The sequence below is a fragment of the Equus przewalskii genome, chromosome X (assembly GCF_037783145.1).
Source record: "Equus przewalskii isolate Varuska chromosome X, EquPr2, whole genome shotgun sequence".
Taxonomy (NCBI): Eukaryota; Metazoa; Chordata; class Mammalia; order Perissodactyla; family Equidae; genus Equus; species Equus przewalskii.
This window is the reverse complement of record NC_091863.1, coordinates 83,883,979-83,909,089: the sequence shown is the minus strand read 5'-3', so window position 1 is coordinate 83,909,089 and position 25,111 is coordinate 83,883,979. Positions and strand designations below refer to the sequence as shown.

General features: G+C 42.5%; 1 long non-coding RNA gene across 1 annotated transcript in view; it reads left to right on the top strand.

Moving 5' to 3' along the window:
• Positions 1-368: 368 nt before the first annotated feature.
• Positions 369-25,111, top strand: part of LOC139081206 (uncharacterized) — a 40,592-nt gene continuing 15,849 nt past the window's right edge. Inside the window, exon 1 of the long non-coding RNA XR_011536333.1 lies at positions 369-549. This is a non-coding gene — a long non-coding RNA (uncharacterized lncRNA). The remainder of the gene's footprint in view (positions 550-25,111) is intronic.

The window sequence follows — 25,111 nt, the reverse complement described above, 5'->3', positions numbered from 1 at the left end:
GGGGAATGGAGGGTAGAAAGGGCACAGGTTCAAGGTGAACAGTCAGAAACCGCAAAATTTAAGAGTCTGAGTTGGTCTGGAAGCTTAAAGGCATCAGTATGAACTGTTCATGTTGTAAACTTACTTAGGTTCAGCTCGTACTTAAAAATTATCGGTAACCTTACAAGTCGACTTACAAGCAAACTGAGAAAATGTTCAATAGACGACTATGACTAAGAGAACAACACTGGTCTTTCACCCGATCTTTGACCTGGATCTCCCAATCAAGCAACCTGCATGCAAGAGGGCCTTGATGCGGCAATAAACATGGACGTGAAGGGGTTAATGCCGGCGTTGCGGGTGCAGAGGCCGAACGCGCAAAGGACTGTGGGAGCTCCGTTGTACGTCGCCCATGGGCGGCTGGGAAATATCCAGTGCGCATCTCTATTATGACCGACCGTAGGTGAGGGCCACCGGCAGTCTGGGTTCTGGCCCCTACTGCGGCTGAGGCTCTCCGAGGGCGCAAGGCAAGGGCTGTTGGCCACTCCCGGGAGAGCGGACGAGGCGGAGGTTTGTAGCACTTCTTTTGGGCCGAAGGGGAAGGCACGTCCTGCCTCCAGCCGCTCAGGGAGAGCGGAACGGAAGTGAGGGGTGGTGGTGAGGAGTCGGGGGAACTGACAGACCGGTGGACCCGACGTCGAGAGTTGATGGCGTCGGTGACGGAAGGGGGCGTGTAACTACGTTGTGTAGGTGTTGTGGTTGAGATGTGTGAGTCTTTTGGTTATTTGGGGATGGGGGAGGTGGCGAACAGATGAATGGAGGTTAAAATCAGGGTGAAAACGTGTTGCCGGCTGGGCACTAGCACATATGAATCGTACCAGTGCCCGATGGTTTTATTGGAGTGATTTTATTGGGCCCCTGGTTTCAGATTCTACTTTTGATGGGTTGATTGATTCCCTTTAGCAAATTACCGAGTACCTGCTCTGTGCTGAGCACTGCCCTAGAGGCTCTGGATGAGGAAAGGAATTAGTCTTTATCCTCGACATTTACAGCCTGTCCGCTACTATATGCATTTGGAGACAGGCAGTTACAATGCAAGGAGATAGAGATAGATATATCAAGTGTTTTGAGAAAGCTGCTGGGGGGCGCCAAACTCACGGTTTGGGACGGACTTTGATGTGGTGATTTGACGTGTATTTTGAAGATAAAATAAGCAGGGCAAAACTATGTGCAGTTTTCTCCCAGGCATGTTCCCTCCCTGTTTAGCTCAGCGCAGCTACCTGGAGAACTGAGTACCACTTCAGGCCCAGCCTAGTTTATTCCTGGTGAGAGCATTTTTTCATCACAATGGCACTTCCAGGACCCCTACTGGAGAGTAAGGCCTCCCAATGCCTGTGGAGCCTGCAAGCTCTGGGTAGGATTACAGTGCGTGAATGAAGGGCTGTCTGGCCTAAGCATTTGAAACACTTCTGTGCCAGTTCTTTAGTTTTCCAGCAAACTCAGTTCACACAGAGAATTGTGTGCATCGAACTGGAATCCTAAGTAATCTTTTAAAACTTTTGAATCATCAAACATGCTGCTTTGTTTACCAGAGAAACAACAGTACAGGTGGCCCTCCCTATCGCTGGGTTCCGCATCCCCAGATTCAATGAACAAATCAAAAGGCCTACAATGTTGCATCTGCACGAACATGCACAGACTTTTTTTCTTGTCATTATTCTCTAAAAAATACAGTATAACAACTATTTACATAGCATTTACATTGTATTAGGTATTATAAGTAATCTAGAGATGATTTAAAATATATGAGGAGGCTTGTGGAGATTATGTGCAAATAGTATGCCGTTTTATATAAGAGACTTGAGCATTCGTGGATTTAGATGTCTGCAGGGGTTCTGGAACCAATCCCCTGCAGATACCCCAGGACCACTGTATAGCAGACAATCAAAGTCAGTAGCTCTCAAACTTCCCTGTGCATCAGAATCAGCTGGAGGGCTCGTTAAAACACAGATTGCTGGGTCCAACCCGCAGAATTGCTGATTCAGTGGGTCTGGGGTAGGCCCCCCAATTTACATTTCTAACAAGTTCCCAGGAGATGCTGATACTGCTGGTTCTGAGACCACACTTGGAGAACTACTGGTCTACCCAAAACTGATAGTAGTAAACTGGAAAAGACATCTCTAGGGAAGAATAGGCACACTTCTAAAGGTTAGACATGTCTGAATTAAGTCAGAGTAGGTGTGATTTGTTTTTGTTGTTTGTTTGATATTTTGAATGAACGAGCAAAGATGAATCTTCATGAGCTAAACAAAGCAAGTTCTTTCTTCACTCATAGATGTCAGAGTTCTTTGTACCATAAACTGTAAAACAACAACAACAACAAAAAGTAACTTCTTTTCTTTTCAAATCTCTTCCTGAGTTATATTCAAGGAGCTAGTTCTTTACAGTGAAAGTTGATGTGGATCAAGGCTGTCCTAGGTAGAGAAGCCCAAGGTGACCTGGCCTACATGCTGATCTATATGACCCGATGGATTTTATGGTGTGGTTTAAGGCTGCCCCAGGGAGAGAAGCCCAGGGCATCCTGGCCCACATGCCGATCTATATGACCGGATTCATATCTAAAGTTATACGACCACACAATAACCAGACTCCATCTGCACTGAAACCATTTAATGACTTTTTACATCATCTTTTCTTTTTCCAGTAAAAATAAGTCACGTACCCATGCCTTATAAATTTAGCCCTAACCCTCAACACATTGCAGCAGCAGCTCTGACTGCCCATGAGTCCTGTCCCCATGCTACTCCACACTATTCTCTAAATAAAAGAACAGTACTGCCAGACCTTGAGAGTCCAAGAAATCTTTCTTTCGACTCTTCGGCTCGCCATCCCCGCATCAAAAGTCACACCTCCACTTGTGTCATCACCAAAAAAAAAAAAAAAGAAAAAGAAAAAGAGTTGTTCCTAATTTCTGGTAATGTATTACGTTTGAAGTTTAAAAAAATGAAAAAACAGTTTGTGACAATCTAAACGATACAGAAAAATTAGTATAAGGAGCCAGAATTGAGAAGGTGTGATGAGTAGTAGTATTCATTTTTCACCCTCAATGAAACCCCTCCCTTCTCAGAGCACAGAGGGAACTCTAGAGCACAGAGGGAACCAGAAATCTTACTGTTCCAGAGCTTAACTTGAAACTTTCTTTTAGGGATTGGCCTAAACAGTCTCCTGGAGGGTGGCAGTCCACAGTTCTACCTACCCTCCAAACCCTCCCATGAGCCTGAAAAAGGCCAGTTCACATTTTCAGAAATGTCACTAATCATTCTAGACCCTTGTCAGTGTTGGATCCCAAATCTCTCCCCAGGCCAGTTACAAAACAAAAAAAAATACACCTCTACAACCAAACATGCAGACACATAAAACACACAAAAAGGTCCAAACAAACTGGCCTGGGTCTATTATGAGCCTTTGCAGGGGCCAGCAAGATGCTAGGATGACCGGTGCCCTGGATGTTTCAGAAAGCTAAGGATCTGTTGTACCCACATTCCAAGGGAGTCAGCAGGACACTGTAGAGGAGGAATAAGTTTCTCTGGACTCTTTTAGGGTCCCTGGCTAAGTCTGAAAGTTAAATTGACAAAGACAGATTAACAGGAGAGAAGCAAACAAGTGTATTTAATGTAAGTTTTACGTGACACGGGAGCCTTCATAAGGAAATGAAGACCTACAGAAATAGACCTGAGTATTTTATGCTAGGTTTGATGCAGAGTGGACAGTCATGGAGGAATATGATAAGTAAGGAGTATGAGGTGAGTGTAGTGAACTGGGGGAAACTTAGCCAGGCCTGTTTGTTAGGATCCTTCTCAGCATCCCTTTGTCTTTGGAGATAAAGATGCTTCTTTCCTCTGGATGTAGATAGGGCACCTCTCAGATGAGGGTTCTATGACCTGTTTCAAGGGAGAAGGGGGGCAGCAGGTCAAAGTGACCTTCCTGCTTCTGCCATTTTCTTAGACTCCTTCAGCTTAAAATATTCAATATGCCAAGGTACTGTATTTTGGAATAGCATGTCCTGACCCCCATCACCACTCACACACATGATTCTTGGATATTAATCAAATTTTGCATATGCTTGGTGAGCCTCTCACCTATGCTTGTGCACTGCTTCCTCTGCTCCACAGCAGCCCTCATCTCTACCTAATCTGCACCTAGTCTTATAGACAGTATAATTTTCTATGAAATGTGAGAAGATAAAAGGAAATAAAACAAATCTAAGTTAGTTTGAGCTATGCATCACTGTGTCCTAAGTGATTCCTAAGTAGGAATGATTTACTTTTGTTGCTTAAACACTCAATATTTCACAGACCCTGAGAGTGGACACGTGGATGCTAAAAAGAATTTGGGGCCGTGTGTGTCAGAGCAAGAAACACAGGATTATTCTAGAATTCAAATTCAGACAGGATTGTTTCCAATCCACATTTCTTACTTGCTACAACTGATTCCCTAAACAACTTTAAATCAGTATGTGGAGTGGGGTTTCAGGTCTGGCACATAACCACAAGGCTCTGGAGATCATTGTTTTATTTGTTCATCAGCAATATTGGCCTGTAGTTTTCCTTTTTTGTGTTGTCCTTGTCAGGCTTTGGTATCAGAGTGATGTTGGCCTCATAGGATGTGTTAGGAAGTATTCCATCTTCCCTGATTTTTTGGAATAGCTTGAGAAGGATAAGTATTAAGTCATCTCTGAAAGTTTGGTAGAATTCTCCAGGGAAGCTGTCTGGTCCTGAGCTTTATTTTTTGGGATGCTTTTGATTACTGTTTCAATCTCTTTACTTGTGATTGGTCTATTCAGATTATCTATTTGTTCTTGGTTCAGCTTTGGGAGTTTGTTAAGAGTGTAAGAATTTATCCATTTCTTCTAGATTGTCCATTTTGTTGGCATACAGCTTTTTCATAGTATTCTCTTATAATCCTTTGTATTTCTGTGATATCCATTGTAATTTCTCCTCTTTCATTTCTAATTTTTTTTTTTTAAAGATTTTATTTTTTCCTTTTTCTCCCCAAAGCCCCCCGGTACATAGTTGTATATTCTTCGTTGTGGGTCCTTCTAGTTGTGGCATGTGGGACGCTGCCTCAGCATGGTTTGATGAGCAGTGCCATGTCCGCGCCCAGGATTCGAACCAACGAAACACTGGGCCGCCTGCAGCGGAGTGCGCGAACTTAACCACTCGGCCACGGGGCCAGCCCCCATTTCTAATTTTATTTATCTGAGCTTTCTCTCTTTTTTTCTTTCTAAGTCTGGCTAAGGGTTTGTCAGTTTTGTTCATCTTCTCAAAGAACCAACTCTTTGTTTCATTGATCCTTTCTACTGCTTTTTTTTTTTGTTTCAATTGCATTTATTTCTGCTCTGATTTTTATTATTTCTCTCCTTCTGCTGACTTTGGGCTTTGTTTGTTCTTCTTTTTCTCATTCAGTTAGGTGTAGTTTGAGATTACTTATTTGAGATTTTTCTTGTTTGTTAAGGTGAGCCTGTATTGTGATGAATTTCCCTCTTAGTACCACTTTTGCTGCATCCCATATAAGTTGGTATGGTATATTTTCATTTTAATTTGTCTCCAGATGTTTTTTTTGATTTCTCCTTTAATTTCTTCGATGATCCATTGGTTGTTCAATAGCATGTTGTTTAGTCTCCACATCTTTGTCCCTTTCCTAGCTTTTTTCTTGTAATTAATTTCTAGCTTCATAGCTCTGTGATTGGAAAAGATGCTTGTTATTATTTCAATCTTCTTAAATTTATTGAGACTTGCCTTGTTTCCCAACATATGGTCTATGCTTGAGAATGTTCCATGCACACTTGAGAAGAATGTGTATTCTGTTGTTTTTGGATGGAGTGTTCTATATACACCTGTTAAGTCCAAATGGTCTAGCTTTTCATTTAATTCCACTGTTTCCTTGTTGATTTTCTGTCTGGATGATCTATTCATTGATGTGAGTGGAGTGTTGAGATCCCTTACTATTATTGTGTTGTTATTAATATCTCCTTTTAGGTTTGTTAATAGTTGCTTTATGTAATTTGGTGCTCCTATGTTGGGTGCATAGGTATTCATAAGTGTTATGTCTTCTTGGTGGAGTGTCCTTTTGATCATTATATACTGCCCCCTTTGTCTCTCTTTATCTGTCTTATCTTGAAGTCTACTTTGTCTGATATAAGTATTGTGAAACCTGCTTTCTTTTGTTTGCCATTAGCTTGGAATATCGTCTTCTATCCCTTCACTCTGAGCCTGTGGTTTTCGCTGGAGCTGAGATGTGTTTCCTGGAGGCAGTGTATTATTGTGTCTTGTTCTTTAATCCATCTTGCCACTCTGTGTCTTTTGATTGGAGAATTCAGTCCATTTACGTTTAGGGTGATTATCGACATATGAGGGCTTAATGCTGCCATTTTATCACTCATTTTTGGTTCTCCTGCATTTCCTTTGTTTCTCGTCCCGTGTGTTTCAGTCTCCCAATTGAGTTATGTAGTTTTTTATGTTGTGTTTCTTTGTTTTCTCCTTATTTATTATTTGTGTCTCTGTTCTGCTTTTTTTTTTAGTGGTTTCCATGAGGTTTGTCTTCAAAATCTTATAGATAAGATAGTCCATTTTCTGATGGCCTCTCATTTCCTTAGACTAAACCAATTCAGTCCTTTTCCTCTTCCCCTCCTAAGTTGTTTTTCTCACATCTTATTGCATCTTCTGTTGTGAGTTTGTGGTTAAAATGACAAGATTATCTTTGGTTTTGGTATTTCCCTTTCCTTTATCTTTAATGGTATACTTGAGTATTTGCTAACTTGTTCTGATGTATGGCTACAATTTTCTGATTTTGTCTACCTATTTATCTCCTTATTCCATACTTTGTAACCCTTTTCTCCCCCCCTTTTTTTTTTTCAGGTATGAAGGCCTTCTTGAGAATTTCTTGTGTGTTTGTGCAGGGGGTCTTGTGGCTACAAACTCCCTTAGCTTTTGTTTATATGGGAAAGTTTTTATTTCTCCACCATATCTGAAGGATATTTTTGCTGGATAGAGTATTCTTGGCTGAAAGTTTTTGTCCTTCAAAGATTTGAATATGTCATTCCATTCTCTCCTAGCATGTAATGTTTCTGTAGAGAAATCCACTGAAACCCTGATAGGGGTTCCTTTGTAGGTTATTTTCTTCTGCCTTGCTGCCCTTAGTATTTTTTCTTCATCATTCACTTTTGCCAGTTTCACTACTATATGCCTTGCAGTAGGTCTTTTTACATTGACATATTTAGGAGATCTGATAGCCTATTCCACATGGATTTCCATTTCTTTCCCTAGGTTTGGGAAGTTTTCTGCTATTATTTCTTTGAACAAGCTTTCTGTTCCATTCTCCTTCTCTTCTACCTCTGGAATACCTATAATTCTTATGTTGCATTTCCTAATGGAGTCAGATATTTCTCAGTGACTTTCTTCATTTCTTTTTAGTCTTAGTTCTCTCTCCTCTTCTATCTGGAGCATTTCAATATGTCTATCCTCGATTATGCTGATTTGCTTCTCTATGGTGTCTGCTTGAGTGTTCAGGGAATCCGTATTTTGTTTTGTCTCATCAAGTGTGTCTTCAATCTCCAATATTTCTTATTGATTCTTCTTTATAGTTTCAATCTCTTTTGTGAAGTAGCTCCTGAACTTGTTGAATTGTTTCTCTTCATTCTCTTTTAACTCGTTGAGTTTTTTGATGATAGCTATTTTGAATTCTCTGTCATTTAGATTACATATTTTTGTGTCTTCAGGACTGATTTCTGGGAACTTGCCATTTTGTCTCTGGTCTAGAGATTTAATATAATTTTTGATACTGTTAGAGGACGTGGTTTTGTTCTTTCGCATCCTGGTATTATTTGCTTGCAGTTACCACCTATCGCCACTGGGTGGGGGTCAAGAGCTGTTTATTCTGAGCCCTCTGCTGGAGCCCGTGCTGGGTGGGTGTAGGGGAGGGGCACTTTCTTCTGTGTGCTTTGTGGGTTTTCTTGCTCTGCTCTGGTTGGCTTGACAAGGTCACCCTGGCACTAGCTTTCACCTCAGTAGGGGCTTTCCCTTAGGCTGTGAGGGACCTCAGGGATCTTTGATGTTCCTGTGAACAAGTGTCCCCTCCCCCCTTCCTTCCCTCTCAGAGGTCACATGCAGTCCCAGATCGCAGTCTTTTGGGGAAGGAGCGAAGTTTTCTCTTACCCACTTCCACCTCCTCTGAGGGGGTCTCCAGCCTCTCCACCCTCTGACATGTGGCTGTGTCGGTCTCTCAGATGTCGTCTGTGTTGTGTGGATGTCCTCTGTTGGAGTATGAATGTCTTTTTCATTGAATGGTGGAGGGGAGAGATGACCAGAGAACTCACTCCACCGTGATGCTGACGTCTGATCATTGTTTTATTTGGAATATGGTTTCTGAGGATGTGAGTCCTTGCAACAGGTGAGTGAGAACTATAAAGGACAGGGAAAAAAGAGTAATTGTCATAATCAGTGTCACATTTTTTTCTTTACAAAATAAGATTAGAGAAAAATGAAGAACTCACTAGGAGGAGGAGCAGGCAGAAATATATTCTACAATCTGGTATCTGGAACTGATGACCCAGTTGCTGGGTGCATACCTATTGCTTTTCTCACAGCAGAGGCAGAGGCATAAGCATCTGTATGCCTGCAGCCAGGTTGCCTTTAGGTCCTATGACTGTGTTGGGGACAGGGAAGCTATTACCTCTGTTATCACAAAAACTTTTCTACACTTGGTACGGTGATGAGTAAAATTGGAGGACTTAATCTCATATTAATATATATATCTTTTTAACTATAGAGGCATTTTAATAGCTTTTGGAGCTCTAAAAAATTCATGTAATTATCTTCCAAAACTGCATTGTAAAAGAGCCAAATCCAAATTCTGACTGAAAGCTGGAGTTCTGGTTGGAAATGACCTCGCCAGAAATGTGTTCTCTAATTTCAAGGTCCTTAGAGGAGTTGTCAGTGCCCTCTAGCCAAAGACCACCAGGGACATACCTGTGGGTGAACAAGTCGGATTGATTACTCAGGGTGTTGAGGGAGAATGTACACCATGGGGAACTTGTGGGGTGTCTCAGAGGGTGTTAGAAAGGATTTATTATGGGATTTGGACTTGTGTTAGGTGATTCGGGGGTGGATTTAAAGAAGTGAGGCTTTGCTCTGGATTGGATTCTGTTAGGAAGTAACAGAATATGCATAGGAGTAATTCTGTGCTCGGATATCTTAATGAATCTTACCTAGGAGGATAGACTAGAAGGAGGCTAATTGGTAAAGTAGCAGCATTCGCTGTTAGCTATGATAGGAGGATGTTTGGTCGTTTTGTGGTTTGGTTAAAGTTCATGTTTTGTCCCTTTTCAGACAGGATTATGCAGTGGTCTTGCTTTCGTCTTGGACACTGTGGTCACATGGTGGCCTTTTCTGATGTTGATGGTCTGTGAAATTATTTATGTTCATCAGGAGAACCCCAAGGCCTAGCTGTGAGGGCCAGGCCAGCTCCCATAGGTCAGTGGCTGCTTTTCTTCTCAGAGTGATTGCTGCCTGGTCCAGCAGCCTGTAGGAGACCAAAATCCTTTTCTGTCAGGAGCCATATATAACAGAGAAGTGGGTAGATGTGCTGAACAGGAAGGAATGGAGAGCGGATGTGGATGAAAGCAGCTAGTACCCTCTAATGGAGCTTAGGAGCCTCAGTGAAAATAGTAGTCTCTTGAGGTAGTTTTTCATTAAAAACAAGTCAGATCAGAGTATACTTAAGCAAGAGTAGTAGGTGGGAGAATGTAGAAGATTGTATTTTTCAAAGATGGCCACAGCAGTATCTCCCATCCCACACTCTCTTCCATAATGTGTCCTTGCCACCCTTCCATTGAGAAGTAGGATTGATGTCCCCTCTCTTTAAATATGGGTAGATTTTGATCGTATTAACCAATAGAATAGGGAGAAATGAGACTCTGGGACTTCCGAGGCTAGGCCATAAAAGGCAGTGCAGCTGCTACCTTATCTGCAGGCACATTGACCTTTAGAGTCCTGAGCTGCCGTGTAAGAAGCCCGACTACCCTGAGGCTGCCAAGCTTTGAGAAAGCCCAGGCCCATAGTGAGACCATCTATAGGTCCTCTGGTCTGCAGCCCCAACTGAGGTTCCAGCTAACAGCCAACATCAACCAGGAGACCTGTGAATAAAGACACCTCTAGATGATTAAAGCTGCCAGCAGTTGAGTCTCCCCACCTGAGGCCCCAGACATCATGGAGCAGAAACAAGCCATCTCTGCTGAGTTCCTGAACTGCAAAATCCGAGAGCAAAATAAAATGATGGTTTTATGCCACTGAGCTCAATCAGTGGTTTATCACAAAGCAATAGTAACCCAAACAGAGGTAGAAAGTTTGGTTAACACAAAAGGAATGGAGTAAAAGGAGCAAGGAAGGCAAGTAGTTGGTAGAGGGAAAACAGGCTAGTGACAAGGCATTTAGCTTTGCTGCTGCTGCTGCTGGGCTCTTTGGTCCCAGAGACCCCAGAGTGGACAGAAGTGAACAGAAGAGGGAAGAGTAGAAAGAGAAGTTATCCAGTGTGCTAAATGAAACTTCTGCAGATAATGCCACCTCCTTTGAAAATAAGATCTTGAACTATTTAATTATTCCTTTAACTGAACATCTTGTTTAAAACTAACAGAAGTGTGTGGGCTTTTTTTCCTAAGGGAAAAGTAGTAATATTAACATTAACACTGGCAAACTAGTCAATGAATAACAAAATTTAATATTACAGTTGCCTATGGTAACAATCCTTTGAGGATATCCCACTAATCATTTTCAGTCAATTATCTTGAGTTATTTATAAAAAATAATTTCTAATTTTCTGTGGTTACATGAAGGCTTGCCTCAGTTTACCTCATTTCAGGTGTTTACTCTGATAGTGCTAATGCTGAAACTGTCTGTGAAGACTGTTAGCTCTTATACTTCCTTGGTAACAGTACTTAATAACCAGAGGGTAAGGGACATCTGCTATCATCTGTCTCATTGTATGAGGTCAGAGGAGAAGACAAACAATATTATTTCCAATGACATGTATAGGAGTTTCAGTTTTTTAATCTGGCAGAATCCAGTTCACTTTTAAAGCCTCCATATGTTCCTATAATTTACATACATGAGTTGCTCTTGCTAGGTAAGTGATTCTACCTGTAAGTTAGAAGAGAAGTCGTAGTGTAACTATTGGAATTGTTTAATCGGTGAGCAATCAAAGATATTGGGTATAAATGTTGATTACAACCGCCAACTGACCTCATTGTTATGGGCCAAGTACAAAATGTCTCAGTCTCTTGTTTCATTGTAAAATTTCCTGTGAATTTTGTGTTTGACTCTTTCAGTGTGTTCCAACCACACTCAACTACTCTCTGCGCCCCCACAGGAACCTTGGTCATCCCTCTCCTACTACTGAATCTGCATATTCCCTTCGTACATTCTGCCGTGAAAAGTATTCCTGTCCATTCGCAGATACACGAATCTTATCCAACACTTAAGTGCCACTTGTTTGGAAACCTTCTAGATCTCCTGTTCTCTTCATCATCTTTGCCTGTTTCTATTTTCTATCACCTTCAATTTTTCATTATAGTTATCTGCGCACATGTATGGCCTTTCTACTGGTCTGTGAGCCCCTGGAAAACAGTGTCTGTATTAGATTGATTTGGGGGTTCCCCACAGCTCCAAGACAGGTGTTTTGTTCATCATCAGGATCTGTAGAGGGCTCCCGAGCCTGGAGATGCTGGTGAAGATCACACATCTATTACTGGCAGAGCTAGGACCAGAACCCAGGTCTCCTAGTTCACACCTTGATGTTCTTCACTAGATGAAGGAGGAAGAGGAGAGGAAGGGGGAGGAGGAAAAGCAGGAGGGAGTAGTGTGCTTCATGAGGGCAAAACTTTGTACAGTAGTTCCCCCTTATCCACAGGGGATGTGTTCCAAGACCCGCAGTGGATGCCTGAAACCGCGGATATACAGAACCCTAAATATACTATGTTTTTTCCTATACATACATACCTATGATAAAATTTAACTTATAAATTAGGCACGGTAAGAGGTTTACAACAATAGCTAATAATAAAATAGAACAGTTATAACATTATACTGTAATAAAAAGTTATATGAATGTAGTCTCTCTCTCTTGAAATATTGTACTGTACTCACCTTTCTTCTGGTGATGATGTGACATGATACAATGCCTACGTGATGAGATGAAGTGAGGTGAGTGCTGTAGGCATTGTGATGTAGCGTTGGGCTACCGTTGACCTTCTGACGCTATGTCAGAAGGAGGATTATCAGCTTCCGGACTGCAGTTGACCACAGGTAACTGAAACCACGGAAAGCGAAACCATAAATAAGGGGAGACTACTATATCCGATTTGTTCACTGCTGCATCCCCAGTGCCTAGAACTGTGCCTGGCAGATAGTAGGTACTCAATAAATATTTATTGAAATAATAAGCGATGGATGTAAATAGGCATTCATGTGCAAGGATGATAACAACCTTTAGGGGCATGGGTATTGTTTACTTATTACAGGTTCTTTTCTCATGCTCTGCCTCAATGCGTGGAAGGACAAACACAAAGCCAGGAAATCCCAGCTTTTTCTGCGCTTGTGTTTTTCCACTGCTTTCTTGTACCACATGTCTTTCCCTGGTAGCAATTCTGAGGACTGTGAGGCAGCTCCCACTGAACTTTTGCATTAGTGTTCAGATAAAAGAAAAATGTGATGTTCTGGGCATGAAATGTCTTAATTTTATATAAAAGCCTTGTTGGGAAAGTTAGTATTTCATTAAAATAAAAAGAAAAAAGCAAAAGCAGAGCTCATTACTGTGGCTGCCTCTTATTGGCGTTGGTGTCCAGTATCAGAGTGGCACACTGTGGCTGGGGTCTAGGGTTTCTCCAGAGGCCTTGCTGTCTCGGTGGAGCTGACCCCAGGTAATTGAGCCCATGAATGTGGGCAAAAAGCAAGAAATAGCATGGATAAAACCACTACCCTTAGCCCCTGTACTCACTGGCCTGTGGTCATCATCCTAGTAACTTCTACCTCAAGCCTCACTAAGGGAATCCCCTGACCCCCAATCTGAATTCTTCCTCCCTTGGCGGTGGTCTTTTTTTCCCTTGCCTGTGCTCATTTGGTTGTGAAGAAGATACCCATTCCTTAGCTCTCCTCCAATCTTCCCTCTTCCTGACTCCCACCCCCAGGGTCAAAGTGATTTAAACACATTTATATAGGAAAATTGTCCCCTCCGTTGTCTGTGGTGCCTGAAGATGCGGTTTCTAAGATTTAAAATCTGGGGCAGAAGGAGTGGGAGTAAGAAACCCACTTTGGCCTCAGTCTAGTCCTAAGCCGCCTGGTTTATAAGAACCCCTCCATCGGAGGAGTTAAGGGGGCTTGCCCAGATTAAGAGCACAGACTCTGGGGCAAGACTGCCTTTGTTAGAATCTGGACTCCACACCCTATAGGCTTTTTTGGCCAGTCTCTTGTCTTCCTCAGCTGGCATCATGGCCTAGGCAGCTGTGATGTTAAACAATCGCCACTGACTGTGTTTGGCAAATGCCCTGTAGATAGGGCTTTTCCGACTATCTCTCTTTTTTCTGCTGAGTTGTATCAAGTAACTACAAGCCATGCAAAGGAGGCTTTTTCAGGGAGCTGACAGATCAAATAGTGACAGTGCTCTGGGGGTGGGAGTTTTTGAGGTGCTCCAAGCTGTTCTGGCCCCTCAGGTGAGTACTAGGCAGCTGGTTTTTGTAGTTTACCACGGGTGTGAAGCTGCTGCTTCTCAGGCCTATCACTGAGCAGGGGAGAGGGGGATGGGAATGGGGCAAGGTAAAAGGCCCCAGAGATCAGTGTTCTTAGCAAGATTCAGTAGTTTTCTTGAATAAATGCTCCTCGGACTGTTGCAAGCTTTTGGATCATCTCCAGAGTGCTGAACAAGCTGATTTGAACACTTTTTGCCAGTGTTCTCATTGCTCTTTTGGAGGAGTGGATCTCCGGAGGTTCTTACTGTTCTATTCTGAAAGCCCCTACTCGTAGATTGTTACTCTATTTAGGGTGCGATCTGATCTCCGTATGAAGTAACAATCTTGGTGTGTGGATATTTAGGTCGGAACTTCTTAGCAGTGGGCAGGATTTGGACTAGCAAAGAAAATGCTGAAGGTGGCATTCTCCTGTGTCTTCTGGACTCAAAGTCTGTCCTGGGCTGAGGCTGGGCTCTGTTTGTGAGCAGACCAGTAGGTGAGAACTGTGGGAAGCAGTGAGATTATGTTGTTTTCGCCCCTACTAGGCCATTTCTCTCTATGCTCATAGACACCTGAAAACCTGGAGATAAGTTTGAGCCAAACTTCTTCTCCAGAGATGCACCACCAATTCCCCTTTACTGTTCACTGTATTCCCCAGAAAGTTTATTAGACTTAGTCCTTTCCTTTAGAAGGAATTTGGGAGAGAACAATATTAAAAAGGGGAAGCAAACATTTTTTGAATGAACCACTGAGTTGTGAACTGGAGAGAGCATGGAAGTCTTCCTGCAGGAGGCATGGGATTTGACCTGGTCCCTCAAGAATGGGAGTGAGTTGGTTAGTTGAAGAAAATAGGTGGTAAGTAGGAAGCAGTTAAATTTCATGCAGCCAGCTGAGATATCTGTAACGAATCCCCCTCACTGAACCACAGCAAAATAAATCCCAGGTTTATCCCTGTGAGAAAGCCAGAGACTAGGCAATGATCAAAAAAATAAGGAGGGAGGCAATATACCATAGTGGTCAACAACCCAGGTTCTGATGTCAGACGACTTAAGTTCAAATTCCAGATTTTCTGCTTATATGCTTATTAGCTGTATGACCCTGGACAATCTACTTAACTTCTGTGACCCTATGATCTTTATCCGTGAAGTGAGAATACCTTCCTGCCTCACAGGTTTGGTGAGAAGATTAAATGAGATAATGCACCAACAGTGCAAAGCACAATGCCTTGCACAGAGTAAGTGCTCTCCAAAAGGCAGCCATATTTTTGATCTATGAGTCCAGCCACAAATCCAGATACCAAACACGCAGAGCCTAGAGACTGTGGGTGTGGTCAGAATTGAAACTGTTTTTGAATGCTTCCTGCAATTGCTTTGCTTATTTCTGTTCTGTTCACCTTTAGAATTTGGCAGCATCTTCTTGAAACTGCCAGCATGTTTCCATCATGTTAGGAGGAATCATAAGGAGTGTTTTTTGTTTATATTTGAAACGGAACATTAAAAGGAGCGCTCACTCATGGGTGGAGGGAGCAGAGCTGAAATAGAGGCAAAGATCGAGCAGGGAGAATCCCCAGGAGCTAGGTGAGATTCAGAGTGATGGGATTCTGGACCAGCTTAGCCTCCTACCAGAAGATTCTACTACCTGGGTGTTTCTTTCCTGGGGTTTCAGAGGTCCAAGGTTTTTATTTATTCAATCATCAGACAGGCACTGGAGCAGAGTGGGTGTGCAGTAGTATTAGTAGTAGTGTTTCCTTTCCTTTTTTTTTTTTTTTTGAGGAAGATTAGCCCTGAGCTAACTACTGCCAATCCTCCTCTTTTTGCTGAGGAAGACTGGCCCTGAGCTATCATCCATGCCCATCTTCCTCTACTTTATACGTGGGACGCCTACCACAGCATAGCTTTTACCAAGCGGTGCCATGTCCGCACCCGGGATCCAAACTGGCGAACCCTGGGCCGCTGAGAAGCGGAACGTGCGAACTTAACCGCTGCGCCACCAGGCCGGCCCCTGTTTCTTAACTAGAGCATGGGCTCTGGACCAGGCCAGGCTTGAATGTGAGCTCTTGCTTTTCCTAGCTGTGTGACCTTGGGGAATCTACCTAACCTTTCTGTGCTTCTGTTGCTTCATCTGTAACATGAAGATAATAATATTACCTACCCCACAGAGCTGTTGGAAGAGTTAAAAGAGTTAATAGATGTATATATTAAAGGACTTAGACAAGTTCGTGGCATATATTAAGTGCTCAACAAATATTAAATATAATTACTTTTATAGTGGTTGGGAAAGTGGCTAATTTAATTCTCTCTTTATTCGCTTAATTCTCTGTTTATATGCTCAACTAGCTTTGTTCACTGTTGTGTCTCCCATGCCTAACTTGGTGCCTGTCCTAGACATGGCACTTATGAAATAAGTTTGTTGGGTGAATGAATGAATGCTCACAGGTAAGCGATTCTCATACAGTGACAGGTACCATAACAGAGCTTGTGTACAAGGAACTTTGTGGGATGTGAGGGATGCGAAATGATATGCTCAACTCTGAGCAGTTCAGGGGACATTTTGTTGAGAGGGACTGTTCCCTTCTAGAATGTTCACAGTGCAGGCAGAACTATGAGAACAAACTGCATCCGAGAACTAAATAAAGTGATACTAGGAAGCCACCAGGTGGCAGTATTGCAGAGGGATGCAAGCAGCTGAGGACAAGACTTTCCAGCCAAGAGTTGATGTTTCCGTCTGAGGCAGTTTCTCTCTCCTCCCTACAAAAGTTCAAGCCGAGATTTCTTTCCCTTTGTCCCGCTGGTCCCGAAGCACTGCCATTCCTACCCGAGGCTGCTTGGGAGGCTGCCAGCCCTGTAGCCTCTCTGTCTTTACTGGGCAGAGGAGAGAGATGATGCCCGGTATGTTTCCAGTTCTTCAGATGTTGGGCTTCTAATTCCCACACCACTGGTCTGCTGTTTCCCCTGCTGTGCCCCTGTGGATGGAGTTAAAGGGGTGAGGGGAGAAGCAAAGCTAACATTTTTTGAGACAGTAGGCACTATATCAGAAATTTTATATAATCATTTCATTGAATTGCCACAAAACTGTGAGAGATTAATTTTGTCATTTATTTTATCCATCACCCGGCTTCAGTAGTTAACATAGGCATAGCCAGTCTTGTATCAGCTATACCCCCCACCCAACAGCACTAGATTATTTTCTGGCAAATCCTAGACAATATTTCATTGCATCATTTTATTTTTAAAAACTTTCTTACATAACTCTAAAAGATAAGGACTTTTGAACACACCACAGTACCATTATAATGCTGAAAAAACCAAGCAATGACACGTTAACATTATCAAATCTCTAGCCAGTGTTTAAATTTACCTGCTTGTCTCATTTTAAAAATTGCATTTGGTTTATTTAAATCAGGATTCAAACAAGGTCCATGGATTGCATTCATTTGACATGTAAACTGTGAGCCTTTTTACACTGGGGGAAACTGAGGATCAGAGAAGATCATCTGTTTTGTATTCAAAAGCAATTCTCTGTTGAATCAGACCTGGTGCCAGTTGTTAGGGATATAAAGTTTAGGAAGACACAAGTCCCTGACCTCAAGGAGCTCAATCTTGTGCTCCTGTAATGCTCTGTGAATATATCTATCACAGCACTTATCACATTATGTTATTAGTATGTGGTTATATATCTGTCTCCCTAGATAGTTGGCAAATTCCTTAAAAGGCAGGGGCCATTTCATGGTCAACATTGTATTCCTAGTACCTAGCATAGTTCCTTGTACATAGTAGGTATTTAATAGCTATGGGGAAAGGAGTGATTTTGTCTGGCTGGTCAGTGGGAACCAGTGAAGAGTTTCAAGCAGGGAAGCAGCATGATACGGTTTTCACTGTAGGTAGGTAACTCAGGTCGCCAGTTGAATTGAAGGCATGACAGACTGGACACAGAGAGGGGACCATTACCGAGTCCATACTAGAGAGGATGAGAGCCAGACTAGGGCAATGGCAGTGAGTACTGAGAGGAGACGACAGATTGGAGAGTTACTGAGGACATGAATTTGGCAGGGTTTGGTAATTTCTTAGATGTGAAGAATGAGTGAGAGTTCCAGGTTTCTGGCTTGAATGATGGTGGTACCACCAATAGATTCAGAGTAAAGAGGAGAAGCAAGTTTGGGGCAGGGAAGATGAGTTTCTTTTTGGACATGTTGAGGTTGAGGTGTCTGTATCACCTTCAGGACGCACTATCCATCAGGATGTGTGAGACCAGAGCTCAGGCGAGAGGTCAGGAGTGAAGATCTGGGAGTCACAGTGTGCAGGTGAAACTCGAAAGCCTGACAATGGATGCCATCACTCAGGGAGAGGACCTGTAGTGAAACAGGGAGTCAGCTAAGGAGCTTACCCTGGGGAGCCCTGACACTTACTGAAGGGCTGGAGAGTGAGAAGCCCATAAGAAAGATGGAAAAGAAACAGCCAGGGAGATTGGAAGAAAACAAGGAGTGTGTGGTGCCACAGCAGCTAAGGGAGGAAAGAGTTCAGGAGGGAGGCAGTGGGAGTGGTTGACGCTTTTGAGGCAGGTAAGGAGATGGTGATAGAGAATAGTTCAGTGTGGCCAGGGTGTGGTTGATGGTAGAGGAGTGGCAGGAGGTGAGCCCACAAAGGCCAGTTGGGCCCTCATGCAAAAGGGCCTTGGTCACCAGGCTAAGAAGTTAAGGCTTTAGTTCTGTAGATAATGGGGAGCCATTGAGGGGTTTCAAACAGGAGTGACCTGGTCAGATCGGGATGTTCTAGAAAGGTCAGGCTGAGGCAGCGTGGAGGATGCTGTGGAGGAATGGGACTGGAGGCAAGGCTCATTGGAGTGGAATAAAATGGCACTTGGGCTGTAGAAGAAGGGACTCTCTTCCAAGATCTTTAGTAGGTAAAACTGGCAGGCAGTGAAAACGGTAGTTAACACTCACTGAGCACTTATTATGGCACTATTCTCAGTGCTTTGTGAATTATCTCATGTAATTCTCACGACAAACCTACAGGGCAGATAATATTGTTAACCTCATTTTATGCACGAGGAAGCTGAGGTACAGAGAGAGAAAGCAATTTGCTAAGGATCACAGAGCTAGTACATGAGAGAGCCTAGATTCAAGCCCAGGTGGTGGCTCTTACCCATTCTAACCTGATTCGCTGCCTGCCCCTTCTTAACTTCTAGATTGTTTTGCCTTGATTAGATGTGGGGAGTGGGAGGGTGTCACTTAGGATTAAGTTCAGCTGTGAGTTATCAGACATCCAAAATAACAGTGGGTTAAACAGGGTAGAAATTCATTTCTCTTTCATGTTAAACTCTGAAGGGTTTAATATCCTGTCATCTTCACAGTGTGACACTTGTCCTCGTGGTACAAGATAGAGCTCCACCCATCACCTTCACGTTCCAGGCAGCAAAATGCTGGGTGGAGGGAAGGGGAGAACACATATTGGAGACAACTAGCACTTTCTACTGCATGAGAAATTCCAGGACTCTGCCATGGGTGACTGCATGGAGGATGGGGTTGCAACCAATTAAGGTAGAGAGTACAGGAAACCTGTTAGGTCAATATTTGCCCAGCACCTTTCTTTTCCTTTGGAAACAAAACCCTCTGCCTTTTGGAGGTGCTGCTCCTCTCCTGTCCAGCCATGCAGTTCTAGTAGGGACTTCCAATCATAGTACCCCGTTTCCCTAGCCACAGTTGGTTTGAGTCGTTCATAGGTGGACATGTGATCTAGATCAGAACAATCAGAATCCCTCTCTTTAATTTTTTTTCTAACTTAGATGGGGGAAAATATTGTGTCCTACTTTTGTGGCACAGCTGGGAGATGTGTGGCCAGGAATTGTTGGTGGCCGTTTTATAGCCCCAGGGAGGAAGCTTGCCTTAGAGAATGCAGTCAACATGCAGGATGAGCAGTAGATTCCTGTTGGTGTTCAAGTCTTTGGTCTTATTTGTCCTTGAGGCTCACCTACATCCTTGCCCTTCCTATAATTATGTGAGACTTCCAAAAAATTCCCTCTTTTGCTCAAGTTAAAGTTTTGTTTCTGTTACTTGCAATCAATAAAGTCCTGGTTAAAGCTGTGTTCTAAAAGTTAATTTGGGAATCAATGTAGATGTGTTTAGGGTCTGTGGGGTGAGGGGGTCATAGTAAATAGCAACCAGAAGCAGGGAGACGATTTATGAGACCGTTTTAACAGTCTACGTGAGAAACAATGAGAATCTGAGCTAAGGCAATGTCAGTGAGTACTGTAGCTCCTGACTGGGCTTACCATGTCTCTTCTAGACCTTAAATCAGTTGCCCATATCTACAGGCTGGTCATCTTTTCCTGGATGGAAGACAACTGGTCACTATTCATTGTGAGCATATTTTCCTCTGTGTCCCTAGACATGGTTATAATAGTTGCTTAAAAACTCTTGTCTGCTAATTCCAATAGGTAAATCGTCTTGGGGCCAGTTTTCTTTGACTGTCTTTTTTCTTTAGCATGGGTTACATTTTTCTGTTTCCAATATGTCCAGTCATTTTGATTTGTCTCCTGGACATTGTAGGGACATTGTAGGACCTTATGTCCCTCAGAAGAGTATTGATTTGTTCGTTTTAGCAGGCAGTTTCTTTATTCAAATTCCATACTCAGTCTCCCCTTCAGTAATCAGCAGCTGAAATTTCTGCTCAGTTCTTTTGACTTTATCTGAGCTGTTTGGAGACTGCCCCATGCAAGTGTGGTTCAGAGGTTGGCCAGAGATTTGGACAGAATCTACACTTAAAAGATAAGACTGGAACTAGGTGAGATTCTCATTTTTTAAGGCTTTTAGTCACAGGGCAGGCCCCAATCAGTGACCTGCTGAGTGGGTAAAACTGAATCTTTAGCAGAGGACACAATTCAGGGCTTCAGCAGCTGGAACGTAGGGGCGCAAAATCCTAGAATGGGGAGATCCTGACAGGTGAAGTCCTAAATTCTATGTATAGATTCGCTTTCAGTTTCTGCCTGCTCTGGGTTGCTTGTCTCAGTACTTTCAGGTAGTTGTTTTTTAGTATTTTGTCCAGAGTGTATTGTTTTTATATCTGAAGGAAGGTGGCTTTGATAGAAGCTACTTGGTCACTTACTGGAAGCCAGAACCTGTCTGGTCACTGTTATATAAGCTGTGGCCAATGTAGTAAGAATGTTCTAGTGGGATAGTAAGATATTGTACCCAGGATCCAGATGTTAGCTCCTGATGATGTGGCTTGATAAAGGTAGTTTTTATAACCATAGAAACTAAATGTGAAGATGTTTCAGGATGACAGGTTTGGAGGTGTAAGAAGATGAGAAGCCGCCACTCTGGCTTTCCCATGAGCTGAAATCACTTCACTCTGGAGAGACAGAATCCCACTGCCACCAACCTGAGTGTCTCTTCCCAGGAGGAGCTTCACTCTTTAAATATGCCCCATCCTGATATCTCCTGGTCACATCTGCTTTTAAAAAAAAAAAAAACATTATTTGAGTTTATTGCAGTAAACAGTAATTTCTGTACAATTTATAGATCAGAATGACAGGCCAAGACCCCTACCCAGTCCTCTGCCAGACCTAGTGTCTGAGATGGAGAAGAGTGGATAAATTGAAAAGCTTTTGTTTTTTTTTTAATAGGAAGATTAGCCCTGAGCTAACATCTCCTGCCAATCCTCCTCTTTTTGCTGAGGAAGACTGGCCCTGATCTAACATCCATGCCCATCCTCCTCTACTTTATGTGTGGAACGCCTACCACAGCATGGCTTGACAAGCGGTGCCATGTCTGCACCTGGGATCCAAACTAGTGAACCCCAGGCTGCCGAAGTGGAACGTGCGAACTTAACCGCTGCGCCACCAGGCCGGACCCTGAAAAGCTTTTTAGCAAGTTGGATGATGGGGGATGGGGACATACTGTACGAGGGGGAATTAGAGAGAGGGTAAAGTTAAGGATGATCTCCAAGTTTCTGCCTAGACATCTGGAAGTATGGTCAGTATAGGCTAGAGAATATAAGAAAGAGAGCAAGTTTAAGGGAGAAGATGAATTCAGTTTTGGCCATGTTCGAGATACCTGTGGGACAGCCAGTCAGATGAGAACATGTGAGCCTGGAGGACTGGAGAGAGATCTGGGATGGGGATGTATATTGAGGAATCACCAGTAGATAAGTGGTAGATGAGGCCATAGATGCAGATGATATAACCAGGTAGCATGTGCAGAGTGAGAAGAGAACTGATAACAAAGCCCAATAGTTAAGGGGAGAGCATAGGAAATGAGTCACTTTAGGAGACTGAGAAACAGCCCTAAAAATGAAAGGCAAACCAGGAAAGGTGGTATACAGAAGCCAGGGGAAGAGAGTCACACAAAGGAGTTAGTGGTCAATAGGGTCCAATTCAGCAGAAAAAGCAAGCAAAGCAAGTACTGAAAAGCCTGTGTTGGCTTTAACAACTAGGAGGTCTGTACCTCAGAGATTGCAATTTCAGTGGAGTGGCACCAGATTGCAGTGGTTTGAGGAGCGCATGGTCATGGTAGACTTTAACTTGTGGCTCCTATTAACCATTCCCAGTAATCATGACCCTGTGTAGTCCCCTGTTCTTGAATCTTGTGGGCCATATAAGTAAGTTTAACTGACAGAATGCAGGGAAATAATGCTGCTTAACTTCCAAGGGTAGGTCATAAGAAGCCTTGCAACTTTTGCCATGGTCTTTTGGAGCCCTGAGCAAAGAAGTCTAATCAACCTCCTAGAGAGAGCACATGGAGAGATTCTGAGATGACCTGGAGACAGAGAGCACCCAAGCTGTTCCCAGCGTTCCAGATATCCCCATCAAGGTGCCAGGCATGAAGGAAACCATCTTGGACCCTCTAGATCAACCTAGCCACCAGCTAGATACCACTGAATGACTCCAGTAGATGCCACGTGGGACAGAAGAATTGTCCAGGCAGCCTTGCCCAAATTTCTCACCCACATACTCATGAGTATAATAAAATTGCTGTTGTTTTCAGCACCAGGTTTTGGTGTGGTTTATTACATAGCAGTGTATAGCTGGAACATGGGCATTGAAGTAATGGAGACTGTAAATGCATGCTATTCTTCCAATAAGCTTGGAAAGGGAAAGATCAGATGGAAGCTGCAAGGTCTCATAAGATTGAGGGAGGATTTTTTTAAAAAATGGTAGAGACTTGAGAATGTTCATATGCTGATGGGAAAAGAGCTAGGAGAAAATGAAGGTTGAAGATGTAGAAGAGAGAGATGACTGATTCATGAGATTTTTGAGAAGGGAAGGGATGAGATCCAAAACTCCAGTGGAGGGGCTGATCTTGGACACAAGGGTAGTGGGACACTTCAGCCTCTAAAATAGGAGGTGTATTCCCTTCTCTGGATCCTTAAAAACGTCAAGCTTTCCCATGTACTGGACCTGAGAGAATATATGAAGGTTAGTTGGACAGTAATGGATCTCCTAAGAATTGATTGACTGAGGCACCTTCTCTGGCTCATTCATTTAACCCAGACCAGGAAGTGACTAGAAGTCACCCCTTTAATTCTGTTTTTCCTCTGTTAACTAAGAGCTGATTCTGTCTACTAAGAATGTTGGGAATAGGAATAGGTGTCAGGCTTGAGGATAGTGATGAAGATTTAGAAGAGCTATTGTGAGAAAGGAAAGCAGGAACTGAGTAAAGTTTTGTGGGAGGTTTTCTAGGCAGTGTTATTAGGTTGAAAACAACAAAAATGGGATGGCATCCATCATCACACCTATGATATTTTCTTTATAAGTGCTTAGAAGCAATGGCATAAGATAGAGAAGACAATCTTTAGGTGGAATCAAAGCTGATGTCTTGGGGGCAAGATTTGATGAGAATATTGGTCATGGAGGTTTAAGGGATTGATTATAAGTTGTAGACTAAACAAGGAGATGGGAAGCCATGCTGGGAGAAAAGTGGAGGGATAAGGAGGTCTTGATAAGGCTAAAGGTGCAGTGGGAATAAGAGTGAGAATGAACTGGAGAGAAGGTAGCAACGGTCATTGTTTCAGGGGGAAAGAATTCTAGGTGATCGCCAAGTTCAAGGTATGATCATGGAAGAAGGTCATTGGAGATAAGATGATTAAGGGAATGAGAAGCTGGTGTGTTGGATGACTAAAAATGTGAAACTTAAAATCACTTAAGATAGTGGAAAAATTTGGAGGTGGAAAAGAAAGAATTGAGATGCCATATCACTCAATGAATTTAGGGAGTGAACAGAGTTCAGTAGCTGAACACTGCAAGAAGGCTGTGATGTGCCTTACAGAGAAAATGCATGCATTAGATAAGCTCCATTCAGGCATGAGTTATAGTGCTGGTAGCTGTGAGTTCAATTTGTTGAATCAACAACACAGTATATCCAGAAAAAGGAAGAGGAAATTTGCTGATCTATATGTGATGTCGCTCCAGAAAGCACTAAAGTAGCATCTGTTGTGTGTGATGAAGCTGTGGAGAAGATGAAAAAGCAGCTTAATTTTTGGATTCATGAGTTGACAACCAAATTTTAGAAAGTGTAGTGGACAACATTGTTGTGAGGCTGAGCAGCAAAGAAATTTAAGGTCATGTTACCCAGGGTCAGGAAAATGTTAAACCCTACTCAGCTAGTGTTTTATTGTAAAAAAAATACTGCATATAATTCGTTATTTTAAGAAATATAAAATAAGGTGTCTTTAAACAGAAACACAAGTGAAACAAGGTTATATATTGAGTGGTTGACAGGACTGTGACCAGGCGCTTGCAGGAACGTCACCTTGTATTTCCACTAGCAGCAATGGCTCAGTATTTGCTAATTCACTGCTTGTGATGACTTTATTGAACATAACTACCACATATAATGAGAATCGGCGTGTGTGTATATATATGTTTTGGAGTATTTAATGCAAATTGCAGGCATCCTTAACATTACCTTTGTAAATATTTTACTATGTATGTCCAGCACATCGGTTCTCCAAGTGTGGTCTGAGGACTCCGGGGATACCTGACGACCCTTTCAAAGAGTCTGGGAAATCCTCCTTTATCCAGCTACCTATCTCCATAAGATTGGATTTTCTTCATATACTTCAACCAAAACAACCACACATACAACTACAACCATATCATAATGCAGAAGTAAATATGAGCACCCAGCTGTCTTGTATTAAGGCAGACATTAAAGAGATTTTCAAAAATATAAAACATCTCTAAATTATTTTTTGTTTTGGAAAATAGTTATTTTAATAAAATAAGTTATTTATGTTAATGTGTTTATTGTTATTTTAAATGAATTAATAAATATTTTTAGATATTTTCAGTTTTGATTTCCAATACAGTAAATATTGATAGATCTATAACCTACATAAACAAGCTCTCTTTAGGGTCTAAAAA